General features: G+C 36.6%; 1 pseudogene; it reads right to left on the bottom strand.

The window, feature by feature from the left end:
• Positions 1-808: 808 nt before the first annotated feature.
• On the bottom strand, positions 809-12,987 carry LOC102166372 (olfactory receptor 5D14-like; annotated as a pseudogene).
• Between the last annotated feature and the right edge of the window lie 4,041 nt (positions 12,988-17,028).

Genomic DNA, 17,028 nt, shown 5'->3' on the forward strand with positions numbered 1-17,028 from the left:
AAAATTAATTGCAAATTATGAGAAATTCATTCATGGGATTTTACAGCAGCAAAACATGGTGGAAGTAGCCTGATCTAATCCTTTGTTTTGCGGAGGGAAAGTAGGCCTAGGAAGAGAGTGCAAGAAGCTTTCCTTGGTCACAGGGTTGGAGACACTTGAAACAGTGCCCAGAGTCTGATGAGACCAAGAAGCCATCAGTGACACCATAACTGCCAGGAAAGTCATTTATACATGTATGGCATATGGGTCTCTAAAGCTGTTCTAGATTTGATAAAGATAAATGTCACTAAAGTAGCATATATGGTAGTTAAAATAGAGAAAATGTCAATGTTGGTTTTTAGCTGTCTGAGAGGATAAAATGAAGCAAGATTTGTTAAATTATGGGAAAACTTGGAAAATTATTTTAAATAAACAATTGCATATAATTAAACATCATTCTCCAGTGCACTGCTTTTTATTTTCCTCTTTTGTTTTTATATTTAGAAACTCAGCACACCTATGGATATGTACTGAATTATGCTATAGAGTTGTCTCTATTTGGATATGAATTTCCTTTTGACTATTGCCACTTCTGAAGGGTGTAAAGTTTTAAAAAATTATTTTTATAAAATAAGTATTTTGAAGGATATTTATAAGATACATGGAGATTATAAGGAATAATTCAGTGCACCTGTAAGTACACATGTGTACACACCACTGGACTTGACCACTGGCTTTACCCTTACCTGTGTGCCCCTTTCCAATCTCCTCATAACCCCACTCTCAGGTGCCCTTTGTGAGACCATGACCTGGCTTTCTGCTGCACTTGTTATCTGTGAGCCACATAAATGGAATATCTCCCTCCGCCCTGTATCTTGTGCACCCATTTTGTACTCATGATGTCTTTCTGAGCCTGGATGCTGTTGTCTGCAGTGGTGCTGCTTGCACAGCTCTGTGGTCTGTTCATCCTGCCCTGGATGAACACATGTCCCAATACCACTTGAGGTGCCTGTAGCTGTGTGGGTGAGCATCGTCCTCCAGTGCCTGCCCAGGGGCAGGATGCCTGCATGCCCAGGAGGATGTTTATATCATCCCCAATGGACGGTGCAGAATGGCATGGCTGTACCTACAGCAACATTGAAATGTTACATTTATTCTGTATTCTCACCCACACTGACAGAGATTTTTGCCTACATGGTAGTGTGACATGTTATAAGGGCTTTGTCACTTACCAGGGATGTTTTGTATGTTTTCTGGTACTTCTTGGTTTTGGTAAATTTCCCATTCAAGTCATTGTAAATGTGTTTACTGAATAGTTTCTTTTTGAAAACTGGCCTGTAGGAGTTCTAATGTAGTCTGGACAGCTGCCCATGGCCAGTTACTTCATATACTGCACATAAGTGTCTTCTCAGCTTCTTTTCTCATCCTCTTGCATTTGGCAGGGTTAGTATTTTCCACTTTCTTTGTGTCAAGTCCATCTTCTGACACCCTCATTCCCAAGATCCTGAAAATATTGGCCCATGTTTTCTGACAAGCCATGTGGTTTTTGTCTTTCACTTTGAAACATATGGTATACCTGTAATAGTATACTTGTGTAATGTGAGATGTAACAGTCATGTTGTCTTGGGTTTGGGGGGTTTGTTTGTGGTTTCTTTTTTTTTTTGGTGTTGTTTGTTTACTTCATTGATCAATTATTTGAGCACCGTTTTTTGGAAAAGTCCTTATTTTAGTCTGTTAACTTTTCCATAAATTAAGTCTTCATGTTTGTGCTGTCTAGGCTTTCTTTTATATGTTTTTAGTTAATTTAGGGACCCTGTGCTAATATTACACTGACTTATTTACTATAGATTTACAATCACTCATGATCTGGTAAGATAAGGACCTTCAACTTCTAATTCAGGAGTTTCTTAGACAATTAGACTTTGATAAACCTTTTAGAATCAGCTTCTCAAAATACACATGGTCCTTTTTGGGATTTCCTTTGGTACCACATTGAGCTTACAGATCAGTTTGTGTGAGAATTAATATTTATGATAATAATTCCTTTGGTACCACATTGAGCTTACAGATCAATTTGTGTGAGAATTAATATTTATGATTTTAAATATCATAATATTATGATAATATTTATGATAATAAATCCTGAATCCTGAATCCATGAATATGGTACCTTAATTCTTATTAAATATATTAATAAAGTTATACAATTTGTCTAACATCTTTTGACATTTGCAGATATTTTATTTTTGGATGCTGTTATATTTATTAAAATTATTTTTATTTTTAATTGATTTTTGTATATTACTTAAGTGTAACATTGTCTTATGATTCTTCTAAATTCTCTGCATACACATATCACCTCTGATTAAAGACAGTTTATGTTTTCCTTTGGATTTTATTTTTTTTATCCTGCCAGATGTACTGGTTGGAACCTCCAGTACAGTGCTGAATAGAAGGGATGAACAAGAAAAGCCTTATTTATTTTACTGCCTCTATATAGAAATTTTTTAAAAATGGCTTCGTGTGGTTCAAAAGAATATGTATCCTGCAGTTCAGTGTAGTTTTATATACATCTCAGCTGAATCAAGTTTTTAATTAATTCAAATCAAATACAGGATTAAGTAAAGTAATTTTTGTGTGTGTGCTTACACCATCTATAAATTTTTGGCAAAAGCTCTCACTTTGATGATGGAATGTCAGATCTTTGTAGTTCATCTCACTTTTTGCTTTGTCTATTTTGATGTGATTACATGACACTATGTGTGATGATTGGAACCTTTAACATTCCGAAGGAACCCTCTTTACAGTCTTTGTTTCAAAGTCTGGTCTTATGTTCATAGAGCAGTTTTCTTTTGGTCAGTAGTCATCTAGTTTGTTTAAATGTTTATTTCCAACATTTTCTGTATACTTGTGTTTTCAGGGTTTGTTTGTTACTTTACAAACTGACGTTTCCTTAAAATTTTCGAGATTTACTTGAAGCATTCATCCATGTACACTCATTTGAAATATTACTACAAGATATTTTATGCCTTACATCTTTTGTAAATGTTTGTGTTTATTTTTTTCCATTTTTTTTAAGGATTGATGATGGTTTCTCCATTTTTTTTGGGTTTGTTGCTCTTTTTGACTGCTCTTTTATTGCTCTAAAAATTTTAATACACCACCTTGCTTATTAAAGTCTGAAGTCACTCATCCCCTCCTTAGTGAAACTAGTCGCTGTAGAAAGCTCACCACTAACCTCAACACTTCAGTTACATGCTAATTTATCATGTGTTCTATGTACACATTGTGAGCATCTGTAGGATACCATTTCTATGATCTTTATGATCAATGCTTTATTAGTTTACCACACACATTTAAACATTTTGGACATTATTTCTTCTTGACTTCTTAGATCATCTCAATTTCCTTTTGCCTAAAGTATATCTTTTAATATTTATTTCAGTAAAAGACAGTGGGTAGCTAACTCTTAGTTTTGTCCCTCTGAAAAAATTATCTTTGTTCTTGAAAAATATGACTAATACAATTTTATGACAACAGTATTTTCTCTAGAACAAAATTCTCTGCATTCTGATTTTCATTTTAGCCATTTAGAAGTCCAGTGTTAGCCATCCCTTTGAAGGGTACTTGGCTTATATCTCTGTTTTTACAGGTTTGCCTGCACATTGTTAACTTTCTGTAATTTTGTATAATATGCCTAGATCTTTATTAAGTTTTTTCTTTTATCCTACCTGGTATCTGTCTTATAGGTGTCTGGGCCGGCCTCTTTCCTTAGTTCTGGAAATTCTTGGCTACTTTCTTTTCTTACAGACATTGCCCCAACCTCTTGTCTCGGCATTGGATTCTAAATAATTTCTTCAAATGTAATCATCCAATTACTAATTCTGTCTTCACTTGCTTTAAATATGCTGTTAAACCCTTACAGTGAGTTTTAATATTTGCTAAATTTTCTAGTACTGCTTTTGAAAATCAGGGTATTTAAAAATAATTTCCTGCTCTTTAGTAATATGTTCAGTTTGACAAATATACTGAATCAAATTATTTTATATTCCACATCTATATTCAGCATCTGAATCCTAAGGTGGCTTCTGCTCATGATACTTCTAATAGCTAGCTTTCACGACTCTCTGTTTCTCAGGCATTGACTGAGCCTGTATTGTGGAGCCTTATCTGTGAGAATTTGAGAGGCCTAATTTTTTCCAGAAGGACTGCTGTGACCTCTTTAACATGATTTTGCAACAATGTTGTTCTTTCAAAAGTTTGTAAGCCACCTAAGTGTGAATAATCACATGGGTTGTCTTTCTCTGACTTAATGAGCATTAATTTTGATATTGTCATCTATTTATTTTCTCCCACAGCTATACAATGCCTTTAAAATATGAGATTTATAATTTATCCAAATTATTAAAATTATCAAATTAATTCTAGTGCTTGCAATAAGAACCCTGGTTTGCTGTGACTCAGTGCCTCTTAACCAAAGAAGGAACTTATTTTTCATTTGATTTTTTAATTTGTGTTTTTTATTTTCTCCATTATGGTTGGTTTACAGTGTTCTCTCAATTTCTTCTGTACAGCCAAGTGACCCAGACACACACACACACACACACACACACACACACACACACACACACACACACACACACACACACATTATCCTCCATCATGTTCCATTGTAGGTGACTAGATATAGTTCCTTATGCTGTACAGCAACATATTACTGAATAACCACACCAAATGCAGAAGTTTGCATGTATTATTCCCAAACTCCAAGACCATCCCACTCCCTCCCCCTCCCCTTGACAACCACAATTCTGTTCTCCAAGACCATAAAGTTTATTTTTTGTGGAAATGTTCATTTGTGCCATATATTAGATTCCAGATATAACTGATATCATATGGTATTTGTCTTTCTCTTTCTGACTTACTTCATTTATTATGAGTTTCTAGTTCCATACATGTTGCTTCAAATGACATTATTTTTTTTCTTCTTTATGGCTGAGTAGTATCCCATTGTGTGTATATACCACATCTTCATAATCCATTCATCTGTCGATGGACATTTGGGTTGTTTCCATGTCTTGGCTATTGTGAATAGTGCTGCAATGAACATATGGGTACATGTATATTTTTCAAGGAAAGTTTTGTCTGTATATATGCCCAAGAATGGGATTTTTGGATCATATGGTAGTTCTATACTTAGTTTTCTGAGGTACCTCCATATTGTTTTCCACAGTGGTTTTACCAATTTACATTTCCACCAACAGTGAAGTAGGGTATGCTTTTCTCCATACCCTCTCCAGCATTTGTTATTTGTTGGTTTGTTAATGATGGCCATTCTCACATGTGTGAGATGATACCTCATAGTAGTTTTAATATTTGTTTTAAATGTTGGAAAATTATATATGATGTGGTTTTAGGTATGTCCATTTTTGGAAATATTGACTCATTTTTCCAAAATGATTCAGTAGTATCACTAATCTTGAATGATTTTTCTGTCGATGATGATGTTGAGTTTTTAGGTAGAAGTTACTCATGTTTCTGACTTAGTTTCAGGAAAAAGAAATAGAAGCATGCCATAAATAAATTACTTTTTAAAAAATTTTAAACTATGTTCATTAAGTGAAATTTGGGAAATAGAGGGAAAAATAGACAAATTACATTAATGTGTATTCTAAATACCATCTTTTAATTTTAACTTACACTATGATTATGTCTTGTTTTGCTCAACAATAAGCTTCATCCATCTTGTATGTAATTTTTTTCTTCATTTTTATCACTTGGTTTTCCTCTGTGTGAAATTATTACAGTCATAATTACATTCTAATTTCAGTAATGCAAAAATGGACATTCTTGGGCATGTCCCCTGGCACACAGATATATACATTTCTACTGTGCATGCCTAGGAATAAGATTGTCTAGATAAAGGCAGACTGTCTGCTAAAATGGTGTAGAACATTCACATACCAGCCTCAGATGAGAGCTCCCATTACTCCACACGTGTGATATAGTCTTTTTTTAACTTCATCTTTCTGAAGAATGTGTAATAGATTTCATTTCATTTTCATCTGCACCCTACTGGTTACTTAGATATATTTTCTTCTTTTTCCTGGCCATTTGGATTACCCTCTTTTGTAAAATTCTCTTTGTTATTGTATCCAGATGGAGGTACAGTGAGGTTCTGTCCTTCTTTTAATATGACAATGGCTAACAGAAGAGAGGGATGATTTATTAGACTTGCATAACACCACAGGGTCTTTCAGAGAAAATTTTGCACTTTGAATGTTAAATAACTTTATAAAATAGGAGTTCCCGTCGTGGCGCAGTGGTTAACGAATCCGACTAGGAACCATGAGGTTGCGGGTTCGGTCCCTGCCCTTGCTCAGTGGGTTAACGATCCGGCGTTGCCGTGAGCTGTGGTGTAGGTTGCAGACGCGGCTCGGATCCCGTGTTGCTGTGGCTCTGGCGTAGGCTGGTGGCTGCGGCTCCGATTCGACCCCTAGCCTGGGAACCTCCATATGCCGCGGGAGCGGCCCAAGAAATAGCAACAACAACAACAAGACAAAAAAGACAAAAAAAAAAAAAAAAAAAAAAAAAAAAAAAAAAACCAGCCTGTGTTTTTTGTCTTTGGATATACCAAGTATTGCAAGAGTTTCATAAATGTAATTATCTCCAGGTAATTTGTTTCCAAATTCTCAGAAACCTATGCAGTTTTCCCTAAAATTGATCCATCTGAGAATCTCCTGAGATTGGGGAGAGTTTCTGTGTTTCCTATTCAACTAGCACCCTCACTATTCCTTTTCTTTATATTTTTATTTTTATTTTATTTAAAATTTTCTGAAACATCTAGTGTTATTTTAAATAATAATTTTCAATAATCTCTGCATAAACTTGATCTGAAACTTATGAAGAATAGTGTTATACTCAAAACTACCCTAGAATAGTGCATGTTTTTTGTGAAGTTCTTTTATTACATTGAGACATCTAAATCAGCTTTTACAATTTTTTCAGGGCTACAGGTCAGAATCAATACAGCAGAGCTGCTAAAATCTAGCTGCAACAGTCTTTACATTCATTTTAAATGTTATCTTCAGATTACAGCAAAGCAGAAAACAAATGTTAAGAAAAGCACAGTAACATATGCGTTTTCGAGTAGTCACTTAGGAAGATTGAAATCCTGAGTTTTTCTCATCTGACACATTCAAGCCCTTGATGCTCTTTGAGCAGCATGCAATCAAGCAGCACCAGTGAGATAGATTTCAGGAAACAATCCTTCTGTTAGTATGTCAATCAAGATTATTCAGGAAATCAGCCACCATTGAAAATGATTCTCCTCAGCACTGCCTTCCCCCCCCCCCGCTTCCCCCCACACGGATAAGAGTTTTGCAAATTTTGTTTCAAAGGGCATTAGGCGGCTTTGGCATAGAGTGCAGCCCAGCCTAAACAGATAACCATCAGGCTCTGGGGCCACCGCTGCCTATTCCCCACACTTCTCATCTGTTTTCCCACGGATTATAGCGAAGCCAGTGCTCCCTCTGAGTTGTTATCTTCCAGGTGTGGGAGCTGTAGCCCCTGGGGCGGGTAGGTGGCCAAGCTGTGCATGAAGCACCACTGCACAGTCCCACCTGCTGGACCCTAGATGGCGACCTTCATCAGGTGCACTGGTACATATCTGAGCAGCCTTGGAACTCTTCCAGGAAGAGTAGCATCTGCTGCTCCACAGTTAGACCTCCACAGCCACTCAGAGCCAGTGCCCTGGAAGCTGCAGCAGCCACAGGATGTTGTGCCCCTGGCAATCACCAGTGGGTATGGCTCCAGCATGCTGGCCCAGCCTGGGAAGGTGGCAAGCCTGTGGGCACCATCCAGGACCTGGTGGTTGGGCTGGCCAGTCTTTAGGGTCACATATATGAACACATGGTCTTTGTGGCCACCAGCCTGAAGCTTGTTTCTTCAAAACCACATCACCCAGGACCCCATACCATCGTGAGTCTGAGTCTGAAAAGCATCTGAACTCAGAATCCTTGGGAAGAGAACACCAGGCTAAGTACTCCCACCTCACAGCAGGACCAGAAGACTGTGGACCAAGCATCTGGTTCTCAGTCCTGCAGCAGAGCTGGCCCATTTTCTTTCATTTTTTAAAAGCAAGGAGTCCTCTTACTACTCTGTGAATTATACAAATTAGAAAAATGATATCTGACTTCCAAAACCTTAAACATAGGAAGACTGTGAAATATTTCTTTCCATGGAGCCTGAACTTGGCTTTAATCAAGCCTCTATTGGAGTTCCTGTCATGGCTCAGTGGTTAATGAATCTGGGCTAGGAACCATGAGGTTGCAGTTTCAATCCCTGGCCTTGCTCAGTGGGTTAAGGCTCTGGCATTGCTGTGACCTGTGGTGTAAGTCGCAGATGCAGCTCCAATGCCATGTTGCTGTGGCTCTGGCTTAGGCTGGCAGCTACAGCTCTGATTCAGCCCCTAGCCTGGGACCCTCCATATGCTGCAGGAGCAGCCCTACAAAAGGCAAAAAAAAAAAAAAAAAAAAAAAAAAGACTATCTATCCATCCATCCGTCCATAAATTTTTTGTGGAAAATAATGGGCTTGGACATGTTTCAGTCAATATAATGATGTTTTCAGATGAGGTTCTAATATCTTGATGAAATTTGTTTAGCATGTGTTTTTTTGTTGTTGATGTTAGTACACACTGAACTTATTGTCACAGAATATACCCCCTGAAGGAAAGAGTCAAATAACTGAAAAAATAAACAAAATCTATGAAGAGCATCATTGGCAGTGACCCTTTATATTATCTGAGCAATCCACTCACTGGAAAGTTGCTTTGCTTATCTGTTTATCTTAAAAAGAAGCAGGTTTTTTTAAATTAAATATAAAAATAGTATTGAAATTTATATACTGCCATTATCTATAAATTGAATAATATAAATATGACATTGCTAGGTTTTTGATGAACTGTATTTAAAACACATAAAATAATACCATTTTAGAAGAATAAGCTATTGGGAAGGTTTGATGAAATCAACAATACGTTAAATTTCTTAAACCCTTCATTGTTTTAATCAAGATTCTTAAAAGGGTAGAATAGTAGATATATTTAATTGCTATATCACAGGCAATAGAGAATATTGAGTAAAAAATAAGGATATATAATTATCCATTCATTCATTTATTAAATTCCTATTTTATTTATTTTTATGTTTTGAAATTTTTTAATTACTCAAATGAATTTATAACATCTGTAGTTGTATAATTATTACTTGGAGCTAGGTTCTTAGACTTTAGGGGAAAAGAGAAAGAATTCTTTGTCAATAATTTATAACTGATGGGCAACACACAAAAATATATATAGCAGTCATTTTCCAGTAATTATAAATGTTAAAATATATATAATTGAAGCTGTCATTTTCAATAGGGGGGTCAGACAAGTGTGTTCTGAGGTGTTTTTGAGCATGAAGTGAGGGAGAAAATTATACAGATAACTGGTGGAGGAGTGTTGAGTTTGGGCAAAGGGAATGGCAAACAAATATAACTTATTTTCAGACAGACAATCAGCTTTAAAAAAATGCATGTCAGTAATTCTGCAGCTTATGGTGATATTCCAGTCTTTCTAAATCTTTCACTTTATATATACTAGTATATGATAGTGGCTTATAAAAGGGTATAAACATATATATACTGGATATTTCAGGGTGACAGTTATAGCAGGAGAATAAAAGAGAAAAATTATTTGAGAATATCTATGGGTGTCTTTTAAAAATGTATTTATTCCACTAAGAAGTGGCATTTCTTAGAACAATAACAAAATATAGGATGACACTTGTAAAGAACTTTCCCAGCAGCACAATTTCATTAATAAATTATTGTTAAATAATTGCAGCTCCACAGAAATAATCTGGGTGATGAATCACAAAGAAATTAAGACTTTAAGTCTTTTCAAGACTATTCAAGTAAATAAAAAGTACTTAAGCCAATGCTAGAGCCCCAATACATAAGTATGAGAACTGCTTCCAACACTTTTTTCCTGTCCCATATGTATTTTTTGGCCAGAAATTCCTGTGTGCAGCCTTAGAATATGAGAGTATGTAGATTGTTCTTTGTCCTGAAGAGTCAGGACATTCCAAGGACAGTGCATTCCTGGTTTCAATTCAATAAACTGGAGTTGTTTAAAATATGATCATATTTGTAGGACATTGTGTTTCTCTACCAATCCACTTGCCAAAATAATTAATTCATTAATAGTGGTTTATAAAAAGTGCAGCCACAAATGAAGTAAGAATTTGATTAAATATCTATGCCAAAATTATACTTAAAAAATAATAACATAGTCTTAATATAATCTCATACACCATCTATGTTTAAACTTCCACAAGTGTCATCAAGATATATTTTTACATCAAGATTCAAACAAATTTATTTGTACTAGATTCCCTTTATCAGGTAACTGTTCCAGCATTATGTAATATTATCTTCTATATATCATGTAGCAGTTCCTTGTGTGTATGTATTGAGATAATTATTTTTGAGAAATCATGTCATTTGTAGAATGCTTCATAATCTATATTTGGCTTGTCACTTTTTTGGTGTCATTTGACTTGTTCCTAAACAAATTATTTAAACTATTATATCAAGAATGGGAAGTTGGGAATTATTAGATGCAAACCACTGCATTTGGGGAGGATAAGCAATGAGATCCTGCTATGTAGCACAGGGAACTATACCTAGATTAATAGATTTTTAAAAAAGAAGCTTTATTAGTTCAGATTCAATCTTTTAGTTTCTTCTAGGCAAGGTTTCTTCATATGTGGTTCTGATTTCTGCCAGTTGCATCACATTTTGAGCTCTGTGTTAACTGCTTGTCTGACTTTTAGTAATGCTTAGTCTGCTTTGCAGATTCAAGTACTGTCAACATAATTACTTCATTTTAACATTCCCCACCAAATATTCACTTAATGATTTGAATACCCACTTAAATCACTGCCTTGATCCCCCATTCTTTTTTATTTTTTATTTTATTTATTTTTTATTTTTTATTTTCCCACTGTACAGCAAGGGGATCAAGTTATCCTTACATGTATACATTACAATTACATTTTTTCCCCACCCTTTGTTCTGTTGCAACATGAGTATCTAGACAAAGTTCTCAATGCTATTCAGCAGGATCTCCTTGAAATCAGAAGTTGTGTCTCGGAGTTCCCGTCGTGGCGCAGTTGTTAACGAATCCAACTAGGAACCATGAGGTTGCGGGTTTGGTCCCTGCCCTTGCTCAGTGGATTAATGATCTGGCGTTGCCGTGAGCTGTGGTGTGGGTTGCAGATGTGGCTCGGATCCCGCGATGCTGTGGCTCTGGCGTAGGCCAGTGGCTACAGCTCCGATTCAACCCCTAGCCTGGGAACCTCCATATGCCACGGGAGCGGCCCAAGAAATAGCAACAACAACAACAACAACAACAAAAGACAAAAGACAGAAAAAAAAAAAAAAGAAGTTGTGTCTGGAAACAACCCAAATGTCCATTGACAGATGATTGGATTCAGAAGATGTGGTATATATACGCAATGGAATACTACTCAGCTATAAAAAAGAATGACATAATGCCATTTGCAGCAACATGGATGGAACTAGAGACTCTCATACTGAGTGAAGCAAGTCAGAAAGACAAAGACAAATCCCATATGATATCACTTATAACTGTAATTTAATATCCAGCACAAATGAACATCTCAGAAAAGAAAATCATGGACTTGGAGAAAAGACTTGTGGCTGCCTGATGGGAGGGGGAGGGAGTGGGAGGGATTGGGAGCTTGGGGTTATTCATTTTTTATTGTATTTCGTCTGAATTTCCCTTCATAAGCTGTTGGGTAACCTTGAAATACAATTTATGAAGGAATGACAGAATAAATATTTATCTCATTTATTTATTAATTTTCAGAACAATGACTTGATACACCCAGCAACCTTAATTTATCCTGATATATAGGCATAAGGAATTGAATTAATTTTATCTTTTCCCATATGTCTATTAAATTATCCCAACAACACTTATTAAATTGTCTTCCCTGGAGTTTCCTTTGTGGCGTGGGTTTAGAATCCACCTGCAGTATCTCAGGTCTCTGTGGAAGCATGCTTTTGATCCCTGGCCTGGTACAGAGGATTAAAGGATCCAGTGTTGCAGCAGCTGTGCTATAAGTTGCATTTTGTTGAGGGTTTTTGGAGGTGGACACACAGTAGAGGGAAAGGATGATTCCATGGAAGATGATGATAGCAGTCAGGTGTGAGGCACAGGTGAGGTGTGAGGCACAGGTGAGCTCACCAAGAGAATGGATGTTTAGGACTGTGAAAAAAATGAACATGTAGGGTGTGAGAATGATCACCAGTGTACTCACCTCCTAGAAGGTGGCAAAGCCAAAGAATAGCAGGTAGGGAATGTGTATATTGGAGCTTGAGACAGCAATGATAGCAGTGTTATTCACAGAAAAAGTGGTTGATTATGTTATGTTAAGAAAAGTTTAGTTGGTGAGCATAGCAAAGGAGTATCAAGGTGCCAAGCATACCCAGAGGTATGACCCAGCCATCAGGGCACAGAGCCTCTGTGACATGACCACTGTGTAAAGCAGGGTATCACAAGTGGCCACAAAGTGGTCATTGGCCATCACTGCAATAAGAAGGACCCTGTTACCACAGCAGTGCAGGACAGGAAGTACTGCAGCATAAAGCTAGAGTCAAAGATGCCTTTATCAGCCATGACCAAGTTCTCAAGCATTTTGGTAGTAACAATGGGAGAGTAACAAAAATCAACCAAAGAAAGGTGACTAAGGAAAGAATACACAAGGATGTGAAATTTGGGGTAAATTTTGATGATTACTATCAACCCAAGATTTCCTATCAGGGTGATAATATACATCATCAGAAACATGAGGAAGAGAAGAATCTGAAGCTCTGGGAAATCTGCAAAACCCAAGAAGGCAAAGACTGTCTCCATACTCAAGTTTCTTGAAGCCATTAGCATAAGGCCTTTGAAAAGAAGGGGTGGAGAATGGGAGCTGCTCTTGACAATGAGAAGATTTACAGAAATAAGTGTCATGACTTTTTATAGTAGACAAAGGAAAATGAGGAGATAGAATTATTACTCTTAAATCCTAGTTTCTTCCATACAGAACATGCTGAGGATAGACCAAAGTCTTGTCTCTGAAATGTCTTCACTTTCCCATTGAAATTGGTGTTCCCATAGGAAACACTTATCTTATTATAGTGTAGAGATTCACCCATTAGCTAATACCATAACATGTACATAACTATTAGAAAACACTTGTACATAAATGCATAAAATATTAAAAGAGTCTAAGAAAACATATACAATGTTGGCCACAAAGAACATGTATTGCTAGTATATTTTGCCTGTATGCACAAATCTATTCATGTCTTTCAGAGAATATGTTTCTCTTCTAAGGGTAAGGTAAATTAGAAAAATCTAGGAACAGAGCATAGCAATTCTACTTTAGCACCTTTTGTTCATTAATGTCTAATCTTCCCATGGAATATTTCAGATGCTGAGGAGGACAATGGCTCATTCATTTTGAATTCTGAATAGAGTGTACACTTTATCAGGATTTATAGCCTATGAATTCTCTTATCTTGCAGCCCTAGTCATTGAATAGATATCTCTTCAAGGTCTCAAGATATGTCAGGTAAGAATTCCTTCAGAAGTAACTAGTTCCCAGAGTTCCAATTGTGGCACTCTGGGTTAAGAATCCAACTGCAGCTGGCTCAGGTCCCTGCAGAGGTGTGGGTTCAATCTCCAGCCCATTACAGTGGGTTAAAGGATCCAGTGTTGCCACAGCTGCAGTGTAGATGGCAAATATGGCTTGAATCAGCCCCTGGCCTGTGAATTTCCACATTCTGCAGTTGCTGCCACTAAAAAAAAAAAAAAAAAAAAAAAAGTCCTCATTGTTGTGAAAGCTTATCTATCAATTTAAGGTACATATAGAGAAATATGTATTATTATCTATTCCCAGCCCATAAGTTTATCCTAATCTTTGTGAGATGGTGGCCAGTGGTCTGGAAGCCAATTCTGCATGGCTCTTAGCTTGTGTCTTTATTATTATTGGACTCAGTATTAGATAGCATTTATAGTGACATAACATAAGTAAAGTTAAAGAAGATCCCAGTTACAATATCAAGAAAATAATACTCTTACTGTTTCATAAACAGCCTGAAAAACTTAGCTGCTTCAGAGAAGCAGGTCACCCCCATTGCATTTCTATGGAAACTGAGTATTCCTGGGCACCAAGTATTTACATTGACCTCTGTAGCCCTGGGGACTCAAACTCTGCAGGATCACTGGCAACTTATCCCCAGAAGCATCAAAACAGGTCATTAAAGTAAATGGCATGTCTCCTATACCATTTTAATGACTGAATTTCTTTGAAATTACACAGAATAATGGTGGCTTCAAGTTGACTACTAGGCTTTGCTTGCACATAATTGAGACGCTCTCTGGAACTAATAACTAAACTAAGAAAAAGCAACATTGGGATTCCCATCATGGCTCAGTGGTTAGCGAACCTGACTGGTATCCATGAGGACACAGGTTTTATTCCTGGCACTACTCAGTGGGTTAAGGATCCAGCATTGCAGTGAGCTGTGGTGCGGTATACATTGCTCGTGGGGCTCAGATCCTGCATTACTGTGGCTGTGGTATAGGTCAGCAGCTGTAGCTCCCATTCAACCCCTAGCTTGGAGACCTCCACATGCCTCAGGTGCATCCTAAAAAGACAAAAGACAAAAAAAGGCAACATTGTATATATCTAATGAGGTTCACAATTGGAAGTTGATTTGCATCATTCTCTTTGCATTTTGATTTGTCTCTTTCCTGAATACATAGTATATTAAACTATTCTGTTATGGATCTATTTCTCATTTACCAAAAAATGACAAAAATCAGATATAACTTTCCAAAATTTGTATGAACAAATATGCATTTTTTATACCCAGTGTGCACATTGACGTGATTATTTTCCTAGAAAGTATTTAGTCGAGATATGTTTTCTGTGTAAGTTATTATACATAGAATACAAATCAATTCACAGTAAGTTACTCTGTGTTTAACGGGACTCTGTAGGATGGAACCATTAGTAGCTGATTTCTGTCCAATTGAAATCAGAAAAAAATACTACACTGTGTTCCTCTCTGTCCTCATGGTTGAACACATCACTGATCTCTTCTCTCATTTGATTTGTATAAAATACCTAGTAAGCTAAACTGATTTCTCTCTCTCTCTCTTTCATATTTTTGCACTTTTTAGGGCTGTACCAGCTGCACATGGAGGTTCCCAGGTTAGGGGTCGAATCAGAGCTGTAGCTGCCAGCCTACACCATAGCTCATGACAATGACAGATCCTTAACCCACTGAGAAAGGCCAGGGATCAAACCTGCATCATCAGGGATGCTAGTCAGATTTGTTAACCACTGAGCCATGAAGGGAACTCCCAAATTTCTCTCTCTATATAGCTCACAAAACTACTTTGTAAATTCTGTTAAGCTGTCCTCCTTTTCTTTTCATTTTTCTTTTTTTTTTTGGAGGGATGGGTAAATAAGTTTTTGAAAAGTGTTCTAGGCTATTTTGAATAATATTCGAATATGAATTCATTTTGCATTTCAAGAAAGATTTACATCAACACTGTGGAGAAAGAAATTTGGGCTTACATGGGCCAGTTTTCTGAAACAATACAATTACCCACCTTGAATATAAATGTAACCTCATTTACATCTCATAGGATTAAGGAAAATCTCCTGAGGCATCCACATGATAACCATTTTCCATTTTCCCCATGATTTTCCTAGACAGAGGTCAAGTTCCTAATGTCCTGAACTGAATAGGAACATACTCCTCTTCTCACTTTATGTAATTTTCTGATTTTCTTGTGATGTTCTTGTCCCATCTCTTTGGCTAAGAGATTACTCAATGTATTAAGTTGTGGTCATATGTATTTAGTTTCTTATGCATCTTTTAAGGTTTCTATATTTAGAAAGACTGATTCCTGTATTATTTTCCTGCAACTCCTATAATAAATTTACCACAAATGTAGTGGTTTAAAATACGACATAATTATTATCTTGAAGTAAGCAAGAAATTCAGTATGAATCTTTTGGGACTTAAGGAGTCTGCAAAACTGGTTCCTTCTAGAAGTTCCAGAGGACATCCATCCCTTGCTTCTTCCTGCTTCTGGTGGCTGCCGACATTCCTTGGCTTATGGCTGCATCCCTCTAATCTCTGCTCCCAAGGTTACATCTCCATCACTTCCCTAACAAATTTCCTTCTTCCTCTCTCTTATATAGGCACTTATAGTTGTATTAAGGATTCAGTCAGATAATCCAGGATAATCTTCGTATCTCAAAATCCTTAATCACATCTGTAAAGTCCCTTTTGGTTAAAGGTAACAGTCACGGATTCCAGGATTTAGAGCCTGGGTGTCTTTGGAATCTCTTTTCAATCTATCATATTAATCCTCTACTTTTACCCAGTGAAGACATTTTATGTAGGTGTGTATATACTATGCGTTTATACATTTGTATATTCATGTGTTTATTTATCTTCATTCATTTAGCCCACAAAGTACTGGACAACACTATTCATTAAGAGGAAATATTGTTCCCCCTCTGGACTTGCTGTTAAAATAATTTACTATTTCTATTCTTATTTGATTTTTAAATCTTCTATATGTATCATCTGCCCCAATGAATAACGAGAACAGATTAATTCTTAACTCTTTTTCCACCTTTATATAATTCTTTATCCATTCCATCCTTAGTGGACAATTATGTGGTTTCCACATCTTGGCAATCATTTATAATTCTGCATTTGGTATGGAGGTGCAGATATCTCTTCAAGATATAGTAATTTAGGAATCCCCACTGTGGCTCAGCGGTAGTGGACCTGACTAGGAACCATGAGGTTGTGGGTTTGAACCCTGACCTCACTCAGTGGGTTAAGTATCCCTTGCTGAAAGCTGTGGTGTAAGTTGCATACATCCTGTGTTGCTGTG

The sequence above is a fragment of the Sus scrofa genome, chromosome 10 (assembly GCF_054392235.1).
Source record: "Sus scrofa isolate SSC_HxYL_T2T_F1_AM1 chromosome 10, Sscrofa_HxYL_maternal_Yorkshire_Landrace_v2.0, whole genome shotgun sequence".
NCBI lineage: Eukaryota > Metazoa > Chordata > Mammalia > Artiodactyla > Suidae > Sus > Sus scrofa.